Raw genomic sequence first — 27,953 nt, forward strand, 5'->3', positions numbered from 1 at the left:
AATCCTCCTGGTAAAGAATACTCTGCTTTATTTACACAGACAGAAAAATGGAGTTCTGTCTTTCCAGTTTAATTAGTGAAACATGTTTTGTCTGACTATACAAAGTCTAGAGAAAGAAAGATGTGTAAGCTGATTGGTTCTTACTGCCATCAGCCATTTTTCTAGCATGTCCCTCATGTCAAGTAACTGCTCAAAATTTTTGCTAGTTCCTTGCAGTCAATGAACTTGGCCTAATCTAGCCTGCATCCTGTTTTTGTATAGTCTGCAAGCTGAGAAAGGAGTACAATAAAGCAAAGAAGAGTGTGTAGTGGAGACCATTTGTGAACACCGACCCTAAAATATTTACTATCTAAAATATTTACTATCTGGACTTTTATGAAACACCTCAACAAGATTCTTTCTTCATCTATTTTTATTTTGTAGCACAAATGCACCCATCTTTATCCATTATAGCTTTTTATCCCAAAATATGCATCCTATGTTAGTGGGTACATTTTCAGTGGACTTTGAATCAAAATCTGTAACTATATATTATAGTGTCTTATTTATATCCTGGCACATATTAAGAGCTTAATAAATATCTATTGAATTACTGTAGGTATAAAATTAATGTATCACTCAACCCATACAAGTATTACTTATAATGAGACTGACATCAGCCTGTGTGTAAAAAGAAAATAATAGCATTCATTTGCTATTATTATTATTATTATTATTATTATTATTCATTTGCTCTATCACAAATGAACAGAGAAAGCTATGAAGAGATAGGTTGGAAAAGAGAAAAAAGGGAAAGAAATTATTCAAGGTTTATGAAAATTGTGTATTTGATTATGAAAGTCTTTTGGAGAAACTATGTAAATTTTGCTAGTGGCTAATATTAATCAGTCAGTAAACAAGAAAGTGACTTTGAGGGCTAGCTTATTATAAGGAAGATTTAGTGGGGGTACTTCGTGACACTGAATTCAGCAATGATTTTGTGGATTTGAAACCAAAAACACAGGTAATGTAACTAAAACTAAAGTGGACTACACCTGAATTTAAATTTCTCTGCATCAAAGGACACAACTTCTGGAGTGAAAAGGCAACTTACTGAAATGGGAGAAAAGTATCTGCAAATGATGACATGAAAGAAAGTTCTACAATGTGTGAACTACATCAGCAATTTGACAATCATAACAAATGACCCAATTTTAACATTAATCAAGACACTAGAAAAGTCATTCTCCAAAGAAGACCTACAAATGACCAAAGGATAATGCAAATTTGTTCAACAACACCAATATTTAGTAAAATGCAAATCAAAATCATGTGGTATCATTTAACACCAGGAAAATTCTTATTAAAAAATAATAATAACCAACACTGGCAATGATAGGAAGAAACTGAAATACTGAGGCACTCTTGTTAGTGTACAATGGTGTAGTTGATAAGTAAAACAATATATCAGTTCCTCAAAAGTAAAATATTCATGTGATTCAATTACAACATTTCATCATAATCATCCAAAAGAATTGAAAGAGAGAGATATTTTTTACTCACACCAATATTATTCATCAGTATTGTAGAGTCCAGAAGTAGAAACAAGTCACAGTTAAATGAACAAACAAAATGTAGCATACACACACAATGGAATACTTTTCAACCTTCAAAAAGAAGAAAATTCCTCCACATGCTCCAACATGGATGAACCTGGAGAGCATCACAGTAGGTGAAATAAATAGATCACAAAAACGCAAGTAATGTATAATCAAATTTCTGAGTTAACTAGAGGAGTTTATAGAGATAGAGTGATAGACACTTCCAGCAGCTGGAGGTAAGGAATACAAAAGAGTGGTTATAGAGACCTTGGATTTTTATAAGATAAGAAGGGTTTTAGAGATTGGCTGTATAACGATATTAATGTACAGTTGTCTATTGGTATCTGCAGGACACTGGCTCTAGGACCTGTTGCAGATTCCAAAATGTAGAAATACTCACTTCCTTTATATATGCTGTGCACCTCCTCCAGTGTAGTTTATATCAACTTTATATTACTTGTGAAACCTAATAGGATATAAAGGCTGTATACTGTAAGTAGATGCTATACTATATTGTTTAAGGTAATTATGACAAGAACAAAACAGTTGTATATATTCATATGAAGACTGACTTTACATAGTATTACTGAACTTAAAACTAATATAGATGGTAATTATTATATATCATTTACCACAGTTATATGCTCTTGCAATAAAATAAATGAATTTAATAGATTTGTTCTGTTACTTCTCTTAAAGAATTTTCAAGAGATTGACAAGATTTAAAGTGATTACATGAGACTAAAAATTGCAATTATAGCCTAAATCCAAGGTTCTTAAGTAGACCTCAGGCTCTTGCACCTGAAAACTGTTAAGATCTGCCTGATTTTCACACTTTTGGAAATGCTAAAAGGTTAATGCATTCTTTACTGACGTTAAAAAAAAAAAAAAACTACAGATTTGCAAAAGGTCTTGTCTACACCTTTCTCTGGCAAACAGAAACTTTGGTTTTGCACTAAGGTATAAACACTTAAGTGTCTCTGATATGAAAGAGAACTGATCTTTACAATTTATGAAATACACCTATAACTCAACCAAAGTCATAAAAAATGACCCAATTTTAATAATGGTCAAGAGATTGGAATAGTGTTTCGCCAAAGAAGATCTAAAAATGACCAAAAGAATATGGACATCTATTCAACACCAACATTTAGCAAAATGCAAATCAAAATCTTGAGTTAGTCAGGCTTCACTGGTTTACCTTAATGTTTTAACTCTTGTCTTTTCCAGTGTAACACAGAAGCTCTACAGCTACTGACGTTGCCATTGTTAATGGCCCAGTGTACTTCTGTGCAGGATCACAAACTACACAGGAAGTGCCACTTATGATCACTCCTCCCATGGGGCCTGACACATGGGCCCCAGAGCTCAACTCCCTCAGATGTTCCAAGCAACTTCATAACATAAATTGAACCACATTCTCAGGCCACTAAATCATGGTATCATCAACTGTTTGAATACTGCAGCAACTGCAAGGACATTAATATTATGAATGACTCCATTTCTAGTTTAAAGAAATTTTTTAAGTTGATGAGATAATCATATGAAAAGCGATACAGCAACACAGAACTATAAACACAAAGAAAATTAAGAAAATGAGGATTTAAGGAAGCCTATGTTTAATTGCAAGTAACAACATAATCAATAAAACCTATTTGTTTCTAGAAAGCTTCTGGTAGTTTAGGAAAAACATGCAGGTTACTTTATATTAGGGAGGGAGAGGGTAGAAGGGAGAGAGAAAGAGAATGGTAGATGGGTACAGAGCTGTAACCCGATGGAAGGAGTAACTTCCAATCTCTATGGTCCTGTAGGATAACTACGATTGAAAATGTATTTGTGTGTATCAAAGTAGCTAGTAGAGAGGATTCCGAATTCTCCCAATACACAGACACACACATGCATGCCCACACACACACACACACACACACACACACACACACAAAACAAATGCTTGAGATGATAGAAATGCCAGTTTACTTGATCTGATCATTACACAATGAACTATCACACCTATACCACAGGACACATGCAACTATTATATGTCATATAAAAATACAGAAGAGGCTGGGGTGGGGTTCTCAACTGGGAAAGATGTTGCACCTCTGAAGATGTTTAGTAAGGTCTAGAAATATGCTTGTTTGTCACCATGGGAGAGAACCTGTTCCTGGTATCTAGCAGTTCTGTGCCACAAGGCACAGGAGAGTCCTCTATGACAAGGGTTATCTGGCCCACAGAGTCTGTAGCACTGAGGTTGGGAACTCTGGACTAGTGTTAAGCTGTCCCACAAACAAAGTTTTACTAAAAAGTAGAAGAGATAAGGCCTGACCGAGAGAGCAAGAGAACAGTAAATACAAGGGTCAGAGGCTCAAGTAACAATGACCAGAGGTGCTAAGCGAAGGACTTCAGAGACACTGGTCAGTCTTCAGACATTGGCAAGAGCATGAGCTGTAGAGGACGACCTTTGGAGATGTGAGGCTTTGGACAATTATTTGGATCCTCTGAGCCTGATTTCTTTTATCTGTGAATGAAGATAACAGTATTTGTCTCTAATATTTTTGTCAAGATCAAATGAGATGACTTTAAGTGCCTCTCATCAAGGAAAAACAAGACGATCAATAGGAGACAGAGAAACGTCTGTTCCTTTAATTCTTTAGACCCTAGAGACTACTGAGCTTAACTTTGCTGATTCTCAATTACTATTGCAATCAACCAAAGGCTTTTTAGTTAAGTCTTTATTATCTGTTTCCATCCTCTTATTTATTTACTCAACAAATATTCCTTCAGTCATTCTTCTTTCTAGAACTCTTTCTTTCCCTTAAAAGAGTAGCCATTCTTTTAGAGGAAAATAGAAGTGGGAAGAAATCCACAAGCTATCGAATGCACGAATATATATATATATATATATATATATATATATATATATATATATCTTAACTGTTTGCTGAATGAAATGGAAAGGGATCCTAAGGGAACAATCACTTACAATGATACTTGAGTTCACTTTTTACCCTGATGACATATTTGTATATTGAAAGTGAGCATATCTTTCTGGTTCAAGCGGAAAACATTTTTCTTATTATACCCCCACGGCTTTGCAAAGTCTTGCCCATAGTAAAACTCCCTTTGAGAAAATTATCACTGGGTTCACTGATATGCAGATTGTCTTTGCTCAATAAGAAAAACATTAGATTTTCTGCAAATAGCCTTGCCTAGGGCTGGTGTCCATGTTATACTCTGGGCACTGTTAAACACACATATTGGTCATCTCTTCTAGTGCATAGTGTTGGACATGCAAAAACAGACTGGGAGGGAAAAATCAAGCTGTCATTATTCCCGTTGGCCTGTAAGCAGCTGTGTAAGGAGGCAGAGAGAAATTACCCAGTAGCTAAAATGGGAAGGAAAGGATCTTGGGCTACTTACACTATGATATTGTAGAATAAGGAGATGCTTTAATAGCAGTAAGAATTAGGACAGAATATTCAAGCAAAAGCAGCAGCTTGAAGATAAAAAGGTTACCACTGGGAACACAGTATTAGTGGTTCATGACAGACTACAAGTAGCTCACCTCAACTGGATTGTGGGCTTGGAGAGGGGACAGGCAGAAGAACAGACAGCCAGCAATGCCGGCCTGATGACTTGGACTTTTTCAAAGGTTATATAGAGTCATTGAAAAGTTTTACAAAAGAAGGTCATAGTATCTTCATATTTGTGCTTTAAGAAAGATCTGGCTGCATTGTATAAGACCAATTGGGAAAGGCAAGATCAGAGAACAACCACCATGAATACAAATAATAAAATTCTAGACTCACAAACTTGATCGTGTGACTATTGTACCAAATGATAAGAATGGTATCACTGTACACACTTCAATCTATACATAACTTTGCTGGAAGGCAACATCACCTCCTTAGTCAGGATTCTCCAGAGAAACAGAACCAACAGCATAGACAGAGACAAAGACAGTGACAGAGAAGTGTGTACAATGGTAGAAACCTTACAACAAATGGAATTGAATACATTCAATTAAACTGTAATTCAGTTATTGAAAACATTAGAATGTAGGTTTCATTTTCAGTTGCCCCAGCCCTACAGTTTTAAGAACTGAGGGTCTCTTTCAGGGTACATGTTTTTAGGTCAGTCATGCAACAACTGAGCTGAGAATTCAGTAACTGAGTTTATTCTTTTTATTCCACATTGTTCAGCAATATTAGAAATAAGTACCCAATCTCATTGTAATTAACTTATCAAACATATTTAAAGGTATGATATGCGTTATTATCCAGACATTGCCTCTTCTAAGTTTTTATTTAGGATAACTCTGTGGTGATGTATTTTTGCCCTCTTGTCACTTTACTACATGAACAACCAGTGTTGTTTGTGGCTAGAAATAGGGTCATACTATTCAATAAATCTAATAAAAATCTAATAAAATTAGGGAGTCAATTCCTGAAACCTAGAAATAATTCATAAAACTCATCCTTAAGGAGTTTTTCATCTAAACGTACTACTGGCCCAAAGTAATATGACTGTATTATGGGGTGCAGAAGTTTCCAAAGGAATGGAAGCAAGGAGATGTGTGTATATACATGCAGGGAAATAAAATTTTAAATGAGTTTCTCCTTGGACTAAGAAGGTTGAAAAATCTCCAATCTGTGGATAGACTCAGGAAGATATGGAGGTGTATTCTGAGTTAAAGTCTATCTTGTTAGAGACTCAAGAAAGAGCTAAGCCCAAGGGAATATTAGGAATGGAGAGGAAATAACTGCAACTGGACATCGGCTTTTTGATCAAATGTTTCAAAAAGCGGAACTCAGAGGATATACAGAGCATAAATAAGAGCTTAAAATGACAAGAGCAAAGAGACAGATATTCACAATTACGTATTTTAGCATTGATGTTTGTCAGTAAGGATTGTCTAGTGGGTTTGGGTGATACAGTCTTGTGAAATACATCCAAATACTAGCAAAAGATAAATCATTATTCTTTGTACCTAGAAACGTCATTGCTCCATTATCTTAGACAAATTTATCTTTTTCTTTTAATATGTGCTTATTTAAATCTTGATTAGTTTTTTTCCTAAGGTCTAATTCTCTAACAAGAAGCCATGACTCTTTCCTGATTAAGTTGTTTATGAAATCTTTCTTCCATCATTGGATTTAATCAACTTTTGGAAGTTCAGTTTTAACATATGCATACTATATATAGTGAGCCATTCATGATTTTCCAATAAAGAAGATGAAGAGGTACAATAAAATATACCTTTTAAATCCAAAATCATATTTTTTAAAGATTGTCACCAGGGAAATCACTATATTATCACAGGAGAGAAAATTTTTAAAAAGACTAAATACAATATTGATAATAGAAAAACAAAGGGCAGGTGGAAAAGGCATTGCGTATCTCAAATAGGATTTAGTGACTCCTCAGGAGTAGATTGTTACTATTGCAAAACCAGAAAAGTGACACATGTGGCCGTCCAAGTATCCTGAAATAAAATAGTAAGCTTCATTAGATAACTGCTAAATTAGCACCTCCAATTTGTTATTCAATTGTAAGTGCTCATATTATAAAACCAAAGTAGACTATTGTCATCACTAACAATGTATGTTGAAAGATTTTTTAAACAAAATTAAAACTGAAAAAAACCCACAAGTGTGGAAAAAGTCTAAAAGAAATGTTAGCAGACAAAGAAATAGGAGCAAGCGTGAAAATAATCTGCCATATTTATTATTGGGAGCCACTGAGCTAACGACTGTTCACACATGTGGAGTCTAAAGCACACATGCCTGAACAGGAGTGCCTGTGACATGCCCTGAGGGCATGGGGTGCTGAGTGTGAATATGCCCTGAGGATATGGGGTGCTGAGGTGTTTCAGCCCGAGAACACTGGGCAGAAGAAGGGAGCCAGTTCAGCAAAGGGGCGTGGTGTGAGGAGTGTATAAATAAAACCCTGCAGTCCTTAAGCAGTCTCTTCCTCCCATCCAGAGAGGGGCTCCACCTGACCCCTCTGTCTCTATCTTTTTTTGACTTTTTTTATTTTAAAGAGGATAAAACCAAAGAAAATAAAACAACACAAAATAATCCTGTATAATTGATACAGGACGTTAAATCCTTACAAAATCAACAATAGGTACTGGTTTATTTTGAACAGTTTTATTGTTGTCATAATGCCTTTTGCTATCTTCAAAATAGCTGCAGATACCTTGAGACCTAGTAAAAATTGAACAGAATACAATAGAAACAATAAAAACAAAGCAATGAATGCAATAAAGGACTTCAAAACAAGCTAATAGTAAATTCAAATGGCTACCATAATATGTATGCTACCTTTTAAATAGCTGCTCATGCCATCAGATTTAACATAAACAAAACAAAAGAGAATAAAACCCAACTCCCCACAACAATGAAAATGACATGGTTTCCAGTGGGGATCACTTCCTGGGGAGGCCTGGATCTCTCCTCCCTGCAGTGCAGGAATGGCGCTGACTCACAGAGAGGCTTGGGTCTGGCTGTCCCCACTCTGGCAGCAGGTTGTCTCCGTCTCTATCTTTATTTTCTGTATTCTCTCTTCCTTCTTTCCCCCAGGAACCTAAAGAGCTCACTAACATCAACAAGAAAAGAGAACAGCAGGTTAGATAGAAGAGCGGTTAAAAGCATAAGGAAAAAAAGAAAAACACAATTCTGTGATGAAGAGAAGAACGTCTTCTAACTTTACATTTTCCTTTTATACCTCAGATCCTTAGCTATCTCCTGAACTTCACTTGCTTTCTCTTTTTCACATAGGTCCAGGACTTGATAGCCATTTGCTTTCGGTTCATTAAACAAAGAACTAGGCCCTTAAAACTGCTTTCAAAACTCTCAGAGACTCTGATTTTTGAAACTGAATGGATATTCAATATATTTTTCTTTATGCCTATTTTCTGACCGAAGACCACCATCTACTAAAATCATTTCTTCTTCTGGTTTATTAAAATAAATATTGTCTAATTCCTAATTTAGGGAAAAAGAAACTTATTAGAATTCATCTTCTTCTCTCATTTTTTATCTTTAAAAATGATAATATTTTCTAAGATTATTTCCCTATCCACCTTCTCATATTTTAAGTTATTTTCAGGCAATTTCTCCTATGTATATCAATACTTTTTCTTTAGTCCAGTTTTTCTCAGCATCTCTGAACAACAATTTTTTTTTTTTACTGCCTTCTAGATAAATCCAACTAGGATCTTGAAATATATCCACTAGCATCTTGAAATTAAGACTTTCCACACTAAACCTATCTCCTTCCCCATACCTGTAATTCCTTACTAACATCTTTTTATGCATGTATAGAAGTATGTATGCATTTTTTTTAGACAGAATCTCATTAGGTAGTGCAGGCCGTCCTCAAACCCACTGTGATCTTCCTGCCTCAGCCTCCCCAGTGCTACATTATAAGCATGGGCCACCACACCTGGCCTTCACTTACATACAATTTTAGATAAAGGGTTCCTTCTTTCAACTGCTCTAAACAAGGGTTCTAAGAATTATTCTACATTCCCTATCTTGAACTACTATAACAAAGCACACGCCTAGGTACACATTTGTCAACCATCTGTGCATCTATTTATATATTTCTCTTCATTTTAACCATTGTCCTACCTGAAGCATAATTAGCTCTTATCTAGAGCCCTGTAGTATGCTCCAAAGTGATCAGACTATCTCACTTTACACTTCATATCAGTTTGCCTCTGCCTGACAAAGAGGCCCAATCCAAGTACATCTATCTTACTGATATTTCCAAATTCTCCATGAAATGTAACTTACATTCTTGAAATCTCTCCCCCAAATCCCCTCAAAACAAACCTGTACAATTATCAACACAAACAAAACATCCATGACCTGATTTTCACTCAGCTCTTCAGTCATATCTCCTTTCACGTCATTCCCTATTCTTTCATGACTAATGAATTGCCGTCACCATAATCTTCCCAGTTCAACTGTGTCTTTCTTTTGAGGTCTATGCTAGTTCTGCAATCAACGATAGGAGTACAAAATGAGAAAGGTAATATATTGGACATAGCCAACATTCAGTAAATATGTGTTTAAGGAAAATATGAGAAACTAAAACATGTGCAGAAAACTGTAACCAACTACATTGGATCCTATGGGAGAATAATGGTCTGGTCTTCCTGTGAGGGAATCAGGAAGGGTTGCCTAAGAGAGGTGACTGTAAAATACAAGTTCACCGGATAAACAGAATAGGACAACTCCCCTCCAAAAGCCTCCGCACAGATCACAACAGACAAGTCATTCAGAGGAGATTGCAAGTGTTCCCACTTGGGTACTGTGCAGGAGGGCTGAGAGCTAGGAGACAGAATGGAAAGGGGTAGAGAGGGTGTCTTAGTTACTTCTCTCATTGCTGAACAAAATACCCAACAGCCGAAGTTAGAGGAGGAAACCTTTACTTCAGCTCACAGTTTGGAGAGCTTTCAGTTCGTAGCCCGCTGGCTCCAAGGCAGGATGGCATCACAAGGAGAAACCACATAGTGTGCAAAGGGCAGCAAAGTACTGAAGCACCAAAGCGGCACGTGACAAGCAGCCCCAGTTTCTGCCCAAGGTGCCCACTTTCAGGGCAGGCAGCACTCACAGTCAGGGCGGGTCATCCATTATCCACTCTCACAACAGTGCAAAACCAGCCAAGGATGAACTGAGGGACCACACACCGTGGATCCCAACATCACACTAGATCCAGCCACCACGTGAGGCTTTGAGAGACTTCTAGATGCAAGTTATAACCGAAGGGCACCAAATGATAAAGCAAAAACAAAAAGATGTTGAAGGAGAGAAAATAATGAAATATTTTGCATGCAGCTTATGCATGGCTAGAACAATTGGAAAGCTGAATAGAAATTGTTCTAGGGGAAATATAAAATACAGAGAGCAACCTCGGAGACCAAGCACATGAGTTGGTTATTGCTGGAGTTCTGCAAAAAGGTAAGCATGGATTAAGCAAAAGCAGAGACTTAAACAAATGTATAAGTGTAAAACTCTGAATGTTTTGTCTGCCAAAACTCCTATGTAGGAAATATAAAACCCAAAGTGATGTACTGAGAGGTCAGACCTTTGAGATATGATTGATCATGAGGATGGAGCTTTCACGAGTGGGACTAGTTTCCTTATTTAAAAAAGTTTCCAAGAGCTTCCTTGGCATTTTTTTGGCTGTGTAGATGCATCAAGAGGGAGCAATTTATAAATCAGAAGCAGACCCTCACTAGACACTGAGGCAGCCTGAAACTTCTTTTGGATAGCTCATATTTGAAGTCTGGGAAACAAATTTGTGTTGTTTATCAGCAAGCCAGTTTTTGGTTTTCTACTACAGCAGCCCAAATAAGCTTAGACAGTGAGCTATTAAAGGGGCAATCACGAACGACCCTCAGTCAGGCTGTGTGTAGTTGGAGTGAGAAAGAGAGAAGAGCCATGTTGAATTTTGCTTTTCTGGCTAACTTGATTTGGTAGACGTTCCTATAAAATTTCAGACTTTTTTTTTAATGGGAAGATTTTATCATTTGCTTGCACAATTTTCTGTATGTAACAGTTATTAATAAGGATAAGCTATTTTGAAAATGTCATTTTCTTAACCACCACACCCAAAGGTATTATTTATCAATTGTATGATTCTGCATATTTTCTTCTTGCTATTAGCAAATGTTAGAGGCATATTTTTAATTTATTTTTGAGTCTCTAAGGATTGGACTACCATATTCTAATTTTTTTTGTTTTCAAATTAAGTACATTCTGCTCCAATTTTTAATAAAATGTCTATACTTTTATGATACATATTGACTGTCTTTAAATCTATGATGTTGGCCTCAATAAAAGGTCATATGACATAGTAGAAAGGCGTGTTCTGCGGTGCTAATTTCACTCCAACCCAACCTGTATGTTTCATTCCTCAGTTAACAATGTCAAAAACATATAGAATGAGTTCACAGCCAAAATAACTGAAACACAGGATTCTTTGCCATTCATGGAGCAATACTAAACCTTGGGAGCTAACAAGAGGTGTCAGTGATTCAGTTACAAAACATGGAACTGTAAGATAGATAGGGAAGCATCCAATAAGAGATAATTACTCTGTCTAGCTCCATGAGCTTGCCTTGGTCTGGGGAGAACTACCAGTCAGCTGCCAAACTTGGCTGAGAATCCACAGGAAAGGCAATGCTTACCCATTATTATGTGTGAGTGATTTCAAGAAAGGTGGTAGGGAGCAATGAATTGCAAAGTTCCTTTACTTGTCATCACAGAATTAGTCTAGAGGGAAATTAGGTGAAATCTCCAGCATAGCATTTACACAATCTTCTATGCAAATGACAGATACCTTATGGTTGAATGGGAAAGTTGTTTAAAGAACTTTCATATGCATTTTATTGGTTAGAATTATATATTTTAGAAATAATATCTGTACTTCCCAAGTAGGTGCTAAAGATGACAATGAAACTGATGTTTAGAAATGTTTAAAGTCTTGTCAAGAACCCAGTTTCCAATCCCCAATCCCCCAAATCATCATTTGTGTATAAACCTACTGTAATTTTTTGTTTTTAATTAAAATATCTACAGCTTAATAACTTTTGACATAGAAAAGATATGCCTATCCATCATTTCTATTCCCTTGTAAAACAGTTTTTATAAATTGTTAAGCTTCTATTTCATTGTTAAATAAGATCCCAATCCAGCTGCTGTCAGCCAGCACTTCAGAAGGTAAAATGGAAACCCCTCAGACTGTTGTATTTCATGTCATGTCTACTACATCACAGCAGAAAGCAAAGAGAACAAGGTGATTATTTAGTATGGCCAGAGACAAATGATGCAAATCAGACCAGGCAACGTGCCTGCATATTACTTGGTATTTCAAATATTTAGATTTCCATCACACAGTTTAATGATTTCCATATTTTTATTTTTGCACCATTTAACACATAATCTTTAGAACTTATTTATTAGTTATTTTCCATTGAGTCTATCTTCAATCATGTTTGTTTATACATATATCAAACACTTACGACATGCTCCACTGTCTTCCAGACTCTTCTACTTCAGATGTTTTCAACTTGTACTTTGAGGGCATTGTAAGGCACGAAGTTGAGATTAAAACACAACTCACTGTAATTCTGTGATATAATAGGGAATGTATGTTTGCTTTCTGTCCTTTGTTTCTGGTTCATGGCTCCTGAACCACTTGAAATTTCAAGAATGACAGGAGTGACTGTTTCTTATGTTAATAAGATGTTTGATAATGATGGCTCCCAATAGCTTCAGGGTGAGAGCCTTTGACCGCAAAGACCAAGACATGAGTAGACTTTTGAGTTCTAGCCAACCTCCTGAGAGGAGAAAGGCATCTAAGGTTAAATTGAACACCAATGGCAAATACACAATTTCTCTTTCTATTTAATAAAACCTCCAAAAACCCCAAGGAACTGGCAAAATTCAGAGAGCTTTGGGATTGCTGAACTCATGGTAGTGCCTCCAGGGATGGTGGATGAACGTTAGCTGTCATTTTGGTATAATTTGAGTTTATTTTCTTTCAACAATCAGAGGGTTCCAGTAAATGTTGACCTCCAGAGACTATTTCAAATCCCTAAGATAGTATCCCACCAACAACACTGTGCTCTTAATTTCTTTGTGAAATCATAAGCCAAAGAAGGCATGAAAATTCAGCACCCCTTCTCACTTGTCCTTGCCCTATGTACCTAGAATATATTCTGTAATAAATGGGGAACATAAGAAAAAATGTGTCCCTGGGCTCTGTGAGTCACTCTAACAAATTAGTGGACAGAGAGGAGACAATCAGGTCTGTCAGAGAAGCCCAAGTCAAAACTTTGGACTGTGACAGGCATCATAAAAGCAGGACAGTCATGGAAACTGGGTCTTTACTCTAGGATATATGACACTAAGCCCAGGTAGACAGTGTGAGAACTGAGCCACACTGTGGAGCACCTAGATGTCCACTAAAAATGTTGAAAAAGTCACACACATCTTGCCTCTGAAACTTTCTGCAATGAGTGTGGGAACAAAGAAAAACAGCAGTTAGTTTAGTCCCCTCAGACAACAGTACACATATATGCAAACAATTTAATTGTATACTAATGTTATTGTAATCTGCTTAAAGATAGTTTGCCCACATATGACTCATGTTCTGTTAACAGAAGATAAGACTATGCCTGACAGTGATGTGTCCCACAATTTCTCTCTGTGAATGAACATTAAAACTGAATGAAACTCTTGAGAAAAACATTCAAATGAAAAGTGAGAAATCTAGTCAACCATCTGGAACTTTCCAACACAGTGCCAAACATCCAGATATTTGTTCAAATGTGGATGAACATTAGCTGTCATTTTGGTATAATTTGAGTTTATTTTCTTTCAACATTCAGAGGATTCCAATAAATGTTGACTTCCAGAGACTATTTCATATCCCTAACATAGTATCCCACCGGCAATATCGGGCTCTTAATTTCTTTATAAAACCATAATTAATAAAGTCTGTAGTAAAACATCAGCAAATGCCAATTCACTTGTCAAAACATCATTTCTACTGAAATTGCCTTGGCTACACTGAAGGCTGGGTTAACTTTGTGAAAGTGTAGTTGTGAACATTTAGAGTACCCTTTTCATAATATTTTCTAAACAGAAAAAAATGGACGTTTTACATACATATTTGTTATGGTCACATTTGATAGCTTTGATCAGACAGATGTCTGTCATTAAAAGTAGGATACCAGAGTCACAGCTCCGTGAAAAAATTGGAGTGAATCACTCAACAAATGTAAGCACAGTGTTTAGTTTATAAAGTTCTTTAAAAGTAACAGGATCCTTTTAATTCTGGTAACTCGTGTGATCACTATTAGCTACTTACTATTATATTTTACTTACTGTCAAAATTAAAAGGCACTAATAAAACAATTTTCTCAAAGAGAAACTTATTCATTGCTTTCAGTTTGTTGTTTGGGAATTTAAGTGAGTTACTTTTTCTCTAATAAATGATACTATATTTTCTCAACTGTATAGTACAGTATTAAAATTTAATAATATATATATGATTAAATGCACTCAAATTTATGTGGTCAGATGTATTGAAGTAAAATATAGAACTACATAGAAACACTCTGTTGGAATATTTTTATTCACAAAAATTTTGTAATATCTTAACCTAATTCAAAATCAACATAATGATTTTCAAACTATAGATGTGTGTATCAGAACTTAGGTTTGTACCACTTAGTACAGCAGACTCAGTAGTATGTGGATAATGAAAAGATAAAATTTGGCTACTGCAAATAGGTAGTTGAATTTTGAGTTTATTTAATGTAAATTAACATAACTTTAAAAACGCAAGCATCTGAAATTATTTGTCTGGTAAACACAGTACTGTTATTTGTAGGTCTATATTCTGTTGTATTCGGTATTGCTACCTTGTGGGGTATGGGTGGAATGCATGCTTCATTTCTAATGTTCCCATAAATGCATCAATGATCTAATTGATATTAACAGATTAATTCAGTTGGAATAACTTTTCTACACACCAATGAGTCATTGTAATATCCTTATTTAAATGTTTTTGACAGTCAAAACCAGTCACTGTGATACCTATGTAAATTGATAATTGGTAATTGAATATTCATTAGTATAATTATAATTAGGGTCTCATCTAATTAAAAGATACATATATAAATTTTCTCACTTGAAAACAAAAACACACTGTTGATGCATAGTCACCTCAAGATGTATGTGCCTACAGAATCAGCAAAGGAAAAATTCTGGGTGATTTGTTGATGTTTCTAGAGGAAGGTCAATGGCAAATTCATGCAACAGAGCAAACTGAAGAAGTTTTGGGTCACATAAAAAGCATCTTTAAAGTAATAAAATGCTTAATGTGGAGAAATATTTCAGTAATTACAAAATGAGTTTAGTAAGATGTTTGCTTGTGGCAGTCAAAACAAATTAACAAAATGAATTACCTAGTCACAATAATATGGCCCAAAAAAGACTTCCACTGACTTTTCAATAGGATTTGAGCTTCTGATTTAGGGTAATCCTAAAAGATTTTAGAATTTTACACATTTTTGATGGATATTAAATTATCTCAGAGTACATGTTAAAGAATTAAATTTGAAGATTTAAGGAAAGGCGAAGCTTTTGAACTAGTTTGTACAGATACCAGAATTCTTACTAAAATTGAAACTTATCATAGAACAAATTAGTACATAATATTATACAACTTTCTAATATTGAATCAATAAGATAACATTCATGAAGATAGAAGAAACAAGCAATTAAATATAGTAAACTCTATATGTATGTGACTGGCACATGTAACCAAGCTTGGATTGAAATATACTAGTTAGATCTATGATGGTTGGCTCTGTTTTGAAGATGTACTAATTTTGTCATTATTCTTATCATTATTGACTACAAAAATATATTACAGCTATTTACATGACATTTACATTGTATTATTACAAGTCATCTAGAAATTTTTTAAAGTATATGGACTGAGATGCAAAGATTCTTGCAAACACCACCATATTTTATTTAAGGAACTTATTAGCATCCTTTGATTCTGTCATCCATCTAGAAACTTAGACCTAATACCCAGCAGATACTGTGGGACAATTATAGAAAGCCTATCCTTTTAAAAAAGTACATATATCACTTCCTGAAAAATCTCTTTTCCAATAATGGATTTTGACTTCATGTTTTAAAATCTTTTGATAATGTAAGTATAGATCTATTTCTCTATACTTTTTTCTCTGTGTAATCTTCATCCTAATTTCATACTGTCTTAAAAATCATCTTTGTATTCATTTCTCTGTCCTTCTATTACTTTCTTGTGGCTCAATAGACACCGATAGACAGCTGTATACTCTAACTGTATGTTCGGAGCACAGCTCATCTCATAACATAAGGAAACAAAGGCCTTTAACTCTCATATTGATGCATGTAATGTGTCGACATATGTGTTTCTTTTGCTTGCTTCATTTATTTGATGGTTATATAGCATTTTTGCTTCTCTAATGTTCTGGAAAAAAGAAGGGCGACAACATTTGAACAGCAGTTCAGTAATCAATCTAGTCCATTGCTCAAAATTGTGAAGTCTGCTTTTTCTAAGATATATGGAGAGCGCTGCATATGTGGATCTGCTCTACCGAAATGCCTTAGACTTGATTTGTGAACAATTTCTAAACAGAATTTTATTGCTCACAGTGCTGGAAGCTGGAAGTCCTTGTTCAAGTGACCCACAGAGTTGGTATCTGATGAGGGCCCTTTTTTATATGCAGTGCATTCCCTTTGTCCTCAGCCGAGGGACAGGCAAGGAGGCGTCCTCAAGCTTACTCCACTGATCAGGTGGGGCTCTCATGACTTCATCTCTTCCTGCTCACCACTTAGTACTGTCACAATGAAGATTAAGTTTCAAAATACGAAGTTTGGGGAGACAAATACAGCATAGCGAGGGCTAACCAACATAATTCTATATTTGATATTTAACAAAAGTCTGTCATTTAGTATTTAGCACTTTGTCAAAATTCTAAAATAACAAACTCCTCATGCGTATAAAATAAATTGCACATTGCCAGTAAAAGTGCTAATAAACCCATATAAGAATTTCATTCTTTGGATATTTGGGGATATTGCCAGTGGCCTCTAAACAAAATCTATTAAGTCTTTGGATTCTAACTTTGGAAGCTTGAAGAAAACTGATAACACTCTTAAATATATTGCAAAACTGGACAAAAAAAGATTTCAGGATATGATTTGTAATTTACCTTCATTTAAAATTGCAAAAGTGGAAAACTGTCTTTAGACATCTACCAGCTGCACTAAATAGGAGGCAAGTGCGTTAAAAATTAACACGAAGTCAGTGTAAGAGACAAGACAACATTGGCTAAAATCTGAGGCTTTGTTTTTATCAATAAACAAAGTTTGAAATTTTCTGAGTAAAAGTGATACATGTCCCATTTAGGATATTTAAGCATCACTGAAAATTTTATACAAATGTGAAATCATATATGTATATTATTCTGTTGATTTATACTTGAGCCCATTCTAAGTCTACATTTTAGACCAAAACATTCAGAGGAAGAGCTCACAGATGCTTTTAAATTAGCTATGATTGCAAGAAAAGTCTCAGATGTGGATTGGGTATTGGCATAAAGTTAGCTAGTTGGCATCGGAATTAGTAACAGGTGGCATAGTAGGCAGTAAAATTGCAAAGGCAGAACTGTTTGCATTTCCTGTGTTATCATAATCTTTTTTTAGTAAGTATAATTCTGGTAATTAAGAGCACTTTTTTTTAAAAAAAATGGAAGCCTGAAAGCACAGAAATATTTATTTCTTGTTTTTAATATTTTACGTCACATAAAATGTGTTTAATCTCTCATCTCAGAAATTATAATGAAATACATAGAATACGAGTATTCTATGTATTCATAGGCATCATTTTATCTTTCTCTGGTATAAGGCATGAATTTGACGTCATCAAAAAATAAAGCGTAATATTTTATTAACATCTTCTACCATTTACTAATGTCTTCATTTTGCACTTAACTTTTTAAAAAGATTGTCCTATTTTTTCAATATGCCTTCTACTGAAATTTTTAGATATTAATTATCACTGTTGCATTTAGAAACTTACCATGCATATAGTGTAATCTTTTGTTATTTTGGCAACAATATTGTCTTATGTCTAAATTTTGATTGACAATATGTGTTAAAATTAATGTTTATGGCTAAATAATTGATATTAAAATTACAAAAGCAAGTATAAGAATCTGGGATTTGCAATTTCTCACATTCTAATATCACTAATATCAATGTTAATTATTCATAGGAATGTAGACGTTAATTTTGTTTTTAAGTGTAAGTGTAAATAAATAGACTTCAGCACTGTGATCTTGAAGACAATGGCTTGGGTCTTTGATAATGCCTCCCTTTCATAATTCACTAATCTCTAAGTTTTACCTGAATAGAGGAGCAAATTGTGCCTACTACACACAGCTTTGATGAAAATCATCCCTTCTGAGAAAAGACCAAGTCCAAGTCTGTCTCTTTGCTTTGTAGATGGCCTTTTTCTTCTAGATTCCTCCTTGCATCATCTCTATTCTGTGCATATCTCTGTTCAGCTTTCCTTTCATATAACGATATCAGTCATATCGAGTTAGGGTCCACACTGATGACCTCACCTTATCTTCATTACTTCTGTGAAGACCAATCTACAAAATGGTCACATTCTGAAGTACTGGGCATAAGACTATCAACAAATAAAGTGGAGTGGACACTGATAGCCCTATCAGAGAACATCTGAAAAGGACTTATATCAGTTCAAAAAATAAGAGCTCATCAGTGATAAAAGGTACATTTTATATCCAGATGCTTCATTAACCCGGACAACTTGGATGCTCAATGAAAGTTTTACTTACATCAAACAAATGTGCTCTCTGCTGGAGTTTAAATTACCTATCAGAGTACCAGTTACCTATCAGGGTAACTGGTTAAGTTACCTATCAGGGTACCAGTCATTTTAAGATGTGTCCTAATCCACGAATTCATTGTCCATCATCATTTTATTTTTGTGCTCTCACTGTAATGAGTTCCTAGTTTTGCAATCTTTTTCGCTCTCTAAATAATGTCCTGAATGCATTTCTCCAAAATTGTATGTTTGGAGAATAAACTTGAAAAACTAAGTCACAAGTATTTAACTTGACACAAATGCTTTGACACATACCCATATTATTGGTCTTAGTGACATCCAGTGGTCATGACAGGTCAGTGGCAAGATTTCATATCTTTTCACAAATGTCTTTATTATGTGCTTCTTTTTGAGAGCACAAGAAAAAGGAATGTATCTTCAGGCACTATCCACTTTAACATGTGTAATAAAATATTATCTACTTTTTGAATCATAAATTGAACTGCATTTCAGATCAAAGATGGAGATAATTGAAATGTTTCATTTTGTGTCACTTTTGTTGATAAATTAATGTTTCTCATTTCTTAAAATCTACTTAACCTGGGGGCTGGGGATTTAGCTCAGCGGCATAAGCGCCTGCCTTGCAAGCAGGCAGTCGTTGAGTTCGATCCCTGGTACCGATAAAAAGGAAAAAGGCAAAAAATAAAAAAAAAAAAATCTACTTAACCTACAAAAGGTAGTTGAAGAGAAGTTCTAAATAGACATGGCTTATATTTTAAACAGAATTTTATTTTATTTTATTTTATTTTATTTTATATATGACATTATTTTATTTTAAATTTGAGTTTTAAGTAAAAATTTAAAATATACAATTAATGGCATCTGTTTTCTAAGACAGTTAACATTTCTTTTCCTAGATTTTTTGAGGTACTGATTTTAAGGTGAACATATTTCACCAAAAGTATTTTATGTATTTCACATTTCATGATGAAGAAATTATAAGCTAAAACATGATTATTAATGCCTGAATATATTCTAACTGCTAAAGTCAGGAATAAAGAATCAAACTTCTGTTAGATTAAATGAGAAAGTCCAGAAAATATGCATTGCAAATATTTCTGGTTTTGGTTCTGTAAGCTGAGTTTTTGATAGTAACACTGCCGACCTATATTATAATATGAAGCTAAGAAATGACTACAAATAATGACTTCCTAGTAATTTGTCATTGAAAAAGTTAATCATATGAATTAGCATATGCACAATACCTACAGCAGTTAAAAGTTACATATCTCTCTCTTTTTGAATACTAACAAGATTATCTGTATTAGGTCCCTTTTGTCATACAGAACAAAATTAGAATCAAGCCATAGTAGAGTCTCTCAACCAATATTTGCAAAGAACAGAATTCTGAAATTCTTACAAATTCTGAAATACTTACAAATTTATTTATTTATTTATTTTAAACTTAAGATTATTGCTACATTTCAGGTATATATATATTTGCATCATAGGGAATTTGTACCAGTGCATGATATATCTTAATTCCTTTTTTTTTCGTTCCCCTCTCTTCCCTTCAACCCCTTTTGCTCTCCTTATTTACAAAGTCTTTGTTTCTAATTTATTTTCTTTTCTCCTCCTTCCTTCCCCTCCTCCCCTCAACCTAGTTCTCCTTCTCAATTGAACATTTATTTCCTATTTTGAAATACCTATTATACATTTTGGTCCTTTTTTAGGACCAAAATCTCACTTGAGATTTCTCCCACCATAGAAGCAATGTGATATTTACATGTGTGTTCTATTTATTTCACTTAAGAGTACGATCTCTAGGTGCATTCACTTACCCAGAAATGCCTCAATATTGTCCTGTGTTAAGGCTGAGTAACTGTCTACTGTATAAAATATCCAAGTCTTTATCTATTCATTGATTAATGGCCATGTGGGCTGTTTCCAAGGCTTAGTTATTGCACACTGTGCTGCATAAATATGGTGTACATACATTGTTGCAATATGATGCTTTTAATTCTTTTCAGAAGATACCAAGAAGAGGGATAGCAGGGTCAAATGGAACCTCTAGTCCTAATTTGTTAAGGAATCTCCACACTGATTTCCACAGTGGTTTCACCAGTCTACCTCCCACAAATGGTGGAGGTTTCTTTTTTCCCCACAGCACTGCCAGCAGTTATTGTTGGTTGATTTCTTGTTGGTAGCCATTTTTTCTGGGGTGAGATGGAACCTCAGCATTGTTTTAACTTTCATATCTCAAATGAACAGTGATGTTCTTTCATGTATGCATTTGTTGTTTCTATGTCTTCCCCTGATATGTGTCTATTCACTTCACATGCCCATTTTTAGATTGGGCCTTAAAAGACTGCTCAAAAGAATAAGGTTGGGTCTATCTTTTTGAGTTCTTTGTGTATTCTACATGAGTCCTTTGTTTGAGGAACAGTTGGCAAAATTTTTTATCATCTTTGGGTTATCAATTCACTCTTTTGATGATATTTTTTCTGTGCAAATGTTTTTAATAAGATGAGAGCCCAGTTAATTATTTGTAATATTTCCTATATGATCATGGTTTTGTTCATACTTTGCCAACACTTATGTCTTCAAGAGTTCTACCTATTCTCTCTTCTAGCAGATTTAGTGTTTCAGTTTGAATATTTAAATTTTTGCCCCATTTCAATTTTAGATTAATGCATGGTGAGAGATATGGGTGTAAGCTCTAATCGTGAGCAGGTGGAAAGCCAGTTTTTCCAGCACCATTTGTTAAAGAGGCTTTCTTCTCATGAAGGTGTTTGACCACTATTGAAGATAAGTTGGCCAAGTGGGTTTGGAGTTGTATCTCCATATTCTGATCTGTTCCACTGACTCTCGTGTCTGTTTTTTTGCCACTATCATGTTTTTTTGTTTTTGTTTTTGTTTTGTTTTGTTTTGTTTTAGTCAAAGTACCTTTATCATACAATTTCATGTCAGAGATTGTGATGCCCTCTGCCTTGCATTTGTTGCCCAGAATGGCTTTTGCTATTTTAGGTCTGTTCTGGTTTCACACAAATTTTAGGATTGCTTTCTCCAATTCTGTAGGTATGCTAGTGGTGTTTTGATCAGAATTGGATTAAACAATTTTTAGAGTATGGCCATTTTCACCACACTGGTTGTTACTAACCAAGAGCAAGGGATAGCTCTCCATTTCCTGATATCCTTTTCAATCTCCTTTTTTAGAGTAATGTAGTTTGTAATTTAGAGATCTTTTACTTCCTTTGTTGAATTAATTACTCAGCATTTCATTATTTTTCAATGCTATTGTGAGAAGTGTAGTTTCCTAAATTTCTCTCAGTGATTTTGTTAATTTGCTATTATTTTTTAACACCAAGTACATTTATTAGAAAAGAAGAAAGTTATGAAATATCCTCATATCTTTGCTCAAGAAGTTACAAATAAAACAGAGAATAAAACCAAAAAATAGAAGAAATAATAACGATCAGAAAACACAATGCCTTATCAAATTGCCAACATCATTTTTTATAAAAATTAATATTTTGATTTTTACATATCTGTAGAAATACAAAAGACTCAGAATAGTCTAAACAATTTTGATAAAGGAACAAAATTAGAGCTCAAACTCTCCCAATCCCATGACTTATCACAAAGTTACACCAATCAGTTACGCCAATGAGTTTGTTATTAGTGCACAGGAATGCTGTTGATTTTTGAGTGTTTACTTTGTACCCAGCTACTTGACTTGGTTGTTAAATCTAGAAGTCTTTCGGTAGAGTTTGTGGAATCTCCTATGTAGAGCATCATGGCATTGGCAAATAATGATAACTTATTCCTTTCCCGTCTTTACTTCTTTTATTTCTTTCTCTTGTCTCATTGGTCTAGCTAATGTTTCCAGAACTTATTGAATAGGAGTGGTGACACTGAACATCCTTGTCTTATTTCTGACTTAAGTGAAAGCTTTCAGTTTTTGACCATTTAGTATGATGCTGGCTGTTGTTTTTCATAGATAGCTTTTAACAAATTGAAATATATACCATCTATTTTGATTTTCTCTAGGGTTTTTATTATTAATGGGCATTGGATTTTGTCCAATGCTTTTTCTGTGTCTATTGAGATGATCATGCAATTTTTGTCTTTGGTTCTGTTGATACTGTGTATTCCATTTAGTGATTTACATATGTTGAACCATCCCTGCATTCCTTGGATAAATCCTTCTTCATCATGATGTATAATCTTCTTGATGATTTGCAACGTGCTGTTTGCATATATCTTGTTGAGAATTTTTGCATCTGTGTTCACTAGGAAGATTGGCTTCCAGTTCTTTTTTTGGATTAGATCCCTTTCTGGTTTGGGTATGCAGATAATACTTACTTTCAGGAACTACTTTGGAAGTATTCCTTCCCTTTCAATTTCATTAAAGAGTTTGTGGAGTAGTGACACCATATCTCCTCTAAATTTCTTGCAGCATTCAACAGTGAGTTCATCAGGTCCTTGGCTTTATTTATTGGCAAAATTTGAATTATATCTATAATTTTATTACTGATAGTGGTTTACTTACAATTTTTATATCTTCTTGATGCAGGAATTGTAAATAATACATATCTAGGAATCTGTCCATTTATTGTGTTTTCTATTCTATTAGAATAAAATTTCCAGAAGTAAGTGCTGATGATCTTGTGGATTTCTGCAGGTGCCATAATGTTTTCATGCCTTTCATTCCTAATTGCATGCATTTCTGTCTTTTTTTCCCTTTTTATGATAAGGTTGGCTAAAGGCTTTTCAATTTTATTTAATTTTTCAAAGAACCAATTTCTTGATTAGTGATTCTTTGTATTGTTCTTTTTAGTCTCAATTGCATTAACTTTTTTCTCTCATCTCTATATTTTCCTCTCTTCAATGAGATTTGTGATTGAATTTTTTCCAGAAGTTTCAGGTTAGAATTAGATTTATTTATTGGAGCTGACTCTGTGACTCTGATGTGAGTTAACCTATATAAATTTCCCTTGTTGGACTGCATTTATTTTGTCCCATTTGTTCTGTTACTATTGTTTAATTCTTGAAACTACTTTCTTTTTAAATTTTATCAGTGAATCATTGGTTGTTCAGGAGAAATTTATTAACTTCCAAGTGTTCATGAAGTTTTTATGTTTTTTTTTTTTGCCATTGATTTCTAATTTCATTTCACTACAGTCTGATAATGGGGCGTTTTCAATTTCTTTGTATTAACTTAAGCATGTTCTATGAAACATTATGTGGTCTATTTTGGAGGGGTTCTCATATGCGGCTGAGAAAATTTGTATAATGATGTTGCATAACAATTGTGGAAATATCTAGACATCTATTAAGTGCATTTTTTATTCAGTTTTGATATTTCTTTATTAATTTTTGTCTAGTTGATCTATCTTTTTGTGACCAGGATACCGAGGTATATGCACCAAATACTGGTGTACCCAATTACATAAAACAAATATTAGTGAACCTGAAAAATATATATATTTATCTCTTTCTCTTAGAGTTTTCTCATAACAAGTATGTAGTGACCTTCTTTGTCTCTCTTAGTCAGTCTTGGCTGGAAGTTTCCTTTTTCTGCAAACAGAATAGCTATCCTTGCTTTTTCTAGGCTTACTTTGTATAAAATATTATTTTTCTTTCTTTGACTTTTCTGTAAATTTCTTTTTAAGTTAAATGTATTTCTTATATGCGACATATTGCTGGATCTTGTGTTTTGAACCATTCTTTCATCTTGTATTTTTTTCTTGGTTGGTGAATTAAGGTCATTTACATGATGTTCATAACTGATAGGTTCTTGGAATTGTAATTGTGATCTTTCTAAAATATAAAGATCATTTGCATGATGTTTATAACTGATATGGTCTTAGAATTGTAGTTTTTGTTATCTTTCTAAAATATCCTTCAGAATATTTTGTATAACTAGTTTGGTGGTCATGAATTTCTTCATTCTTGTTATTTGTCATGGAGATTTCTTATTTCTCCACTGATTTTGAAAGGTAGTTTTGCAAGATATATCATTCTGGATTGGAGGTGTTTTTCTTTCAGGTCCTTTTTATAAATTTTATTTTAAAGAGGGTAAAACTAAACATAACAAAACAAAGAGATTAGAAGAGAACAATACAAGAGACACAGATTTCAAAGCAAGACAACAGGAGATCATCACTGGCTATCATACTGTCTCTTGTTTTCTTCTACCTAGTTGCCCATATCTTCACACACAATGAATTCATACAAAAAAAATAGTATTAAACAGATCAGAACAGGATAATGAAGGCATTTTAGGCCTTCAAAACTAGACAATAAGCAAACACATTGGCTGCCATAAATGTCTCTCATTCTCTTCAAAATACCTTCACATATGTTGAACTTAAACAATATAACACAGACTAAAATCACTCTGAACAAAGAATGACAGTATTGCTGGATTTCACAGCATGATGCTATGGAATCAGCACTGGGTACCATAGTGTCTCTTTCTCTTGAAAGTAGCTGTTCATTTCATCATGCATTATATAATCGATTCTTTTAAACTGTTTAGGGGAAGTTCTATGCATGTATGAGTCTCTACATGTATATCTATCCTTTATGTATTAGAGGGAAAAACAAAATAAAACATTCCTAGAAAAACACAAAACAAAAAGACAAATAAATAACAATAGTAAAGAGCCCAAAACATTGACACTACAGGTCTTCAAAACAAGGTGATAAGAGCGTAACTGGGGTTGTTATTTTACATGATCTTCAAGAGTTTCTCAGATCACCATACAATCATATTTACAATTATTCCAATCCTATGAATGTTAACTATTTTGTTCTAAGAACTTTTAGAATTTGTAGCACAAGTATCTTAGCTCTCCTAAATGTGTTAAATAATTTTAGATATTTTTCTTTTCCTTTCCTTTTTCTTTTTCGTCATTTTCCCTGAGATATTATTTTTCTTCTTTAAGAAGATTCTTATCCTTTCAATGCATTTATTTATTTTTGTATCTTATGTACTCTTATCATTTCTTACACTAGGGAGACTATATGGTATCCACACATGTGAGTCTGATCTATCTCACTCATAAGCATGGTCTCAAGCTGCATCCATCTACCCACAAATATCTCAGTGTGATTATTCTTTATAGCTGGGTAGCACTCCATTGTATAAAAATACAACATCCCTTCTATCCATTCCTCAGTTGATAGGCACCTAAGCTGTTCCCAAGATTTAGCCACAACAAACTGTGCTGCTATAAACATGGGTGCACACACATCACTGTGGCATGATGTTTTCAGTTCTTCTGGTAATATGCCCAGAAGTGGAATACCTGGGTTAATTGGGACGTCCAATCTCAGCCTTCCGAGGAGCCTCTTGACTGACCTTCACTGGTTGCATCAGTTTGCACTCCCACCAATAGTGCAGGAAAGTTCCTCTCTCCCCACAGCCTCTCCAGCATTTGTTGTTGGTAGTTTTCTTTATCCTGGCCATTCTTTCTGGAGTGAGATGGAATCCCAGTGTGGTTTTAACCTGCATTTCTCTAATGATGCTGAACATTTCCTCATGTATTCACTTGCCATTTGTATTTTGCAATCTAAGAACTGTGCACCCGTCTCAGATGCCCATGCCTGGAATGGGTCTCTGAATTTTGGGAATCTGATTTGTTTTAATTCTTTATATGTTCTAGACAGAAGTCCTTTGTCTGAGGGAGAGTTCACTAAGATTTTTTCCCCAATTTGTGGTGGTTTTTTCACTATGCTGGAGATTTCTTTCATTCAAAAACTCCTTAATATGATGGAATCCCAGTTATCAAACCTGTGAAGTATTTGCATGTGGTTTGATTCTTGTTCAAGAATTTTCTACTCTTTCAGGTCTTGAAATACATTATTCCAAGCTTTCTTTAACTTAAAAGTTTATTTTGAGAAGTCCTCTGTGATTCTGATGGGTTTTTCTTTATAAGTGAGTTGTTTCTTTTTCTTTTTTCTTTTTCTATTAAGATCTTTCAATATTCTGATCTTGTGCTGAATTTATAGAATTTTGATTATTATATGACTAGTTGTAGATCTACTTTGGTCTTGGCCAAACAGAATTGGATATGCCTCACTTACTTGTATGCCAAGTCCTTTTTCCATGCTTGGGAAATTTTATGCCTTTACTCCTGTGAACAGCTTTTTTAAAAATGTGATTTGCACTGTCAACTGCTTTTTGTTTGATGCTGGTCAATCTTACAGTGTTTTTCTTTGCATCATCTTTTAGTTGTTGGATTTACTTTTTATGGTCCACTGTTTTTAAGAAATTTTGCTTTTCAGTAGCACTAAATGTAGTCCTGTTTTCCAGATTTAATGTTCTCTTCTCTTCTCATATTGGCTTATTTGCCTGCATATAGTTTCAGTGAACTTTTTAACCTCCAGGATATCTGTCTAAACCTGTATCATGATTTTTCTATGTTAGATGTTTATGATTTCCATCATTTTACTTTGCTCCTCTAATTTTCTCATTATATCTATTTTTGCTGAATAAGTCCATTTTGACTTTTATGTTTTTTTACCTGAAAAAGTATTTTTGATATGATTTTCTCTTTAACCTTAGTCATCTTCTTTTTTTAAATTCTTCTATAACCATTTCAGAAAATTCAAATCGGTGGATTCTGGTTTTTGTTTTTGTTTTTTGTATTTCATTGTTTCCTGGACTTCTTTTGGGTAGGTTGGAGGCATGTGTTTGAATTTTGCTTCTTCATCTTGTCATGCTCTATTTTTTCATAATTTTTTTCTGTTTTTGATAGTTGTAAATTTCTTATGGTAGATAATCACTAGTGTCAAGGATTCCCTAGGAAATACATCTTCCTCAGATATATCTTTTGGTTTCAGCTGGCTTTTGGCCTTTGTGTCTGTTTCAAGATCCAACCTTACCAATTTATTGGAGATTAGAAATTGCTATCTATTTGA

This window comes from Cavia porcellus, unplaced genomic scaffold (assembly GCF_034190915.1).
Source record: "Cavia porcellus strain 051 isolate PalLab524CR breed Dunkin Hartley unplaced genomic scaffold, mCavPor4.1 scaffold_4, whole genome shotgun sequence".
Classification (NCBI taxonomy): Eukaryota; Metazoa; Chordata; class Mammalia; order Rodentia; family Caviidae; genus Cavia; species Cavia porcellus.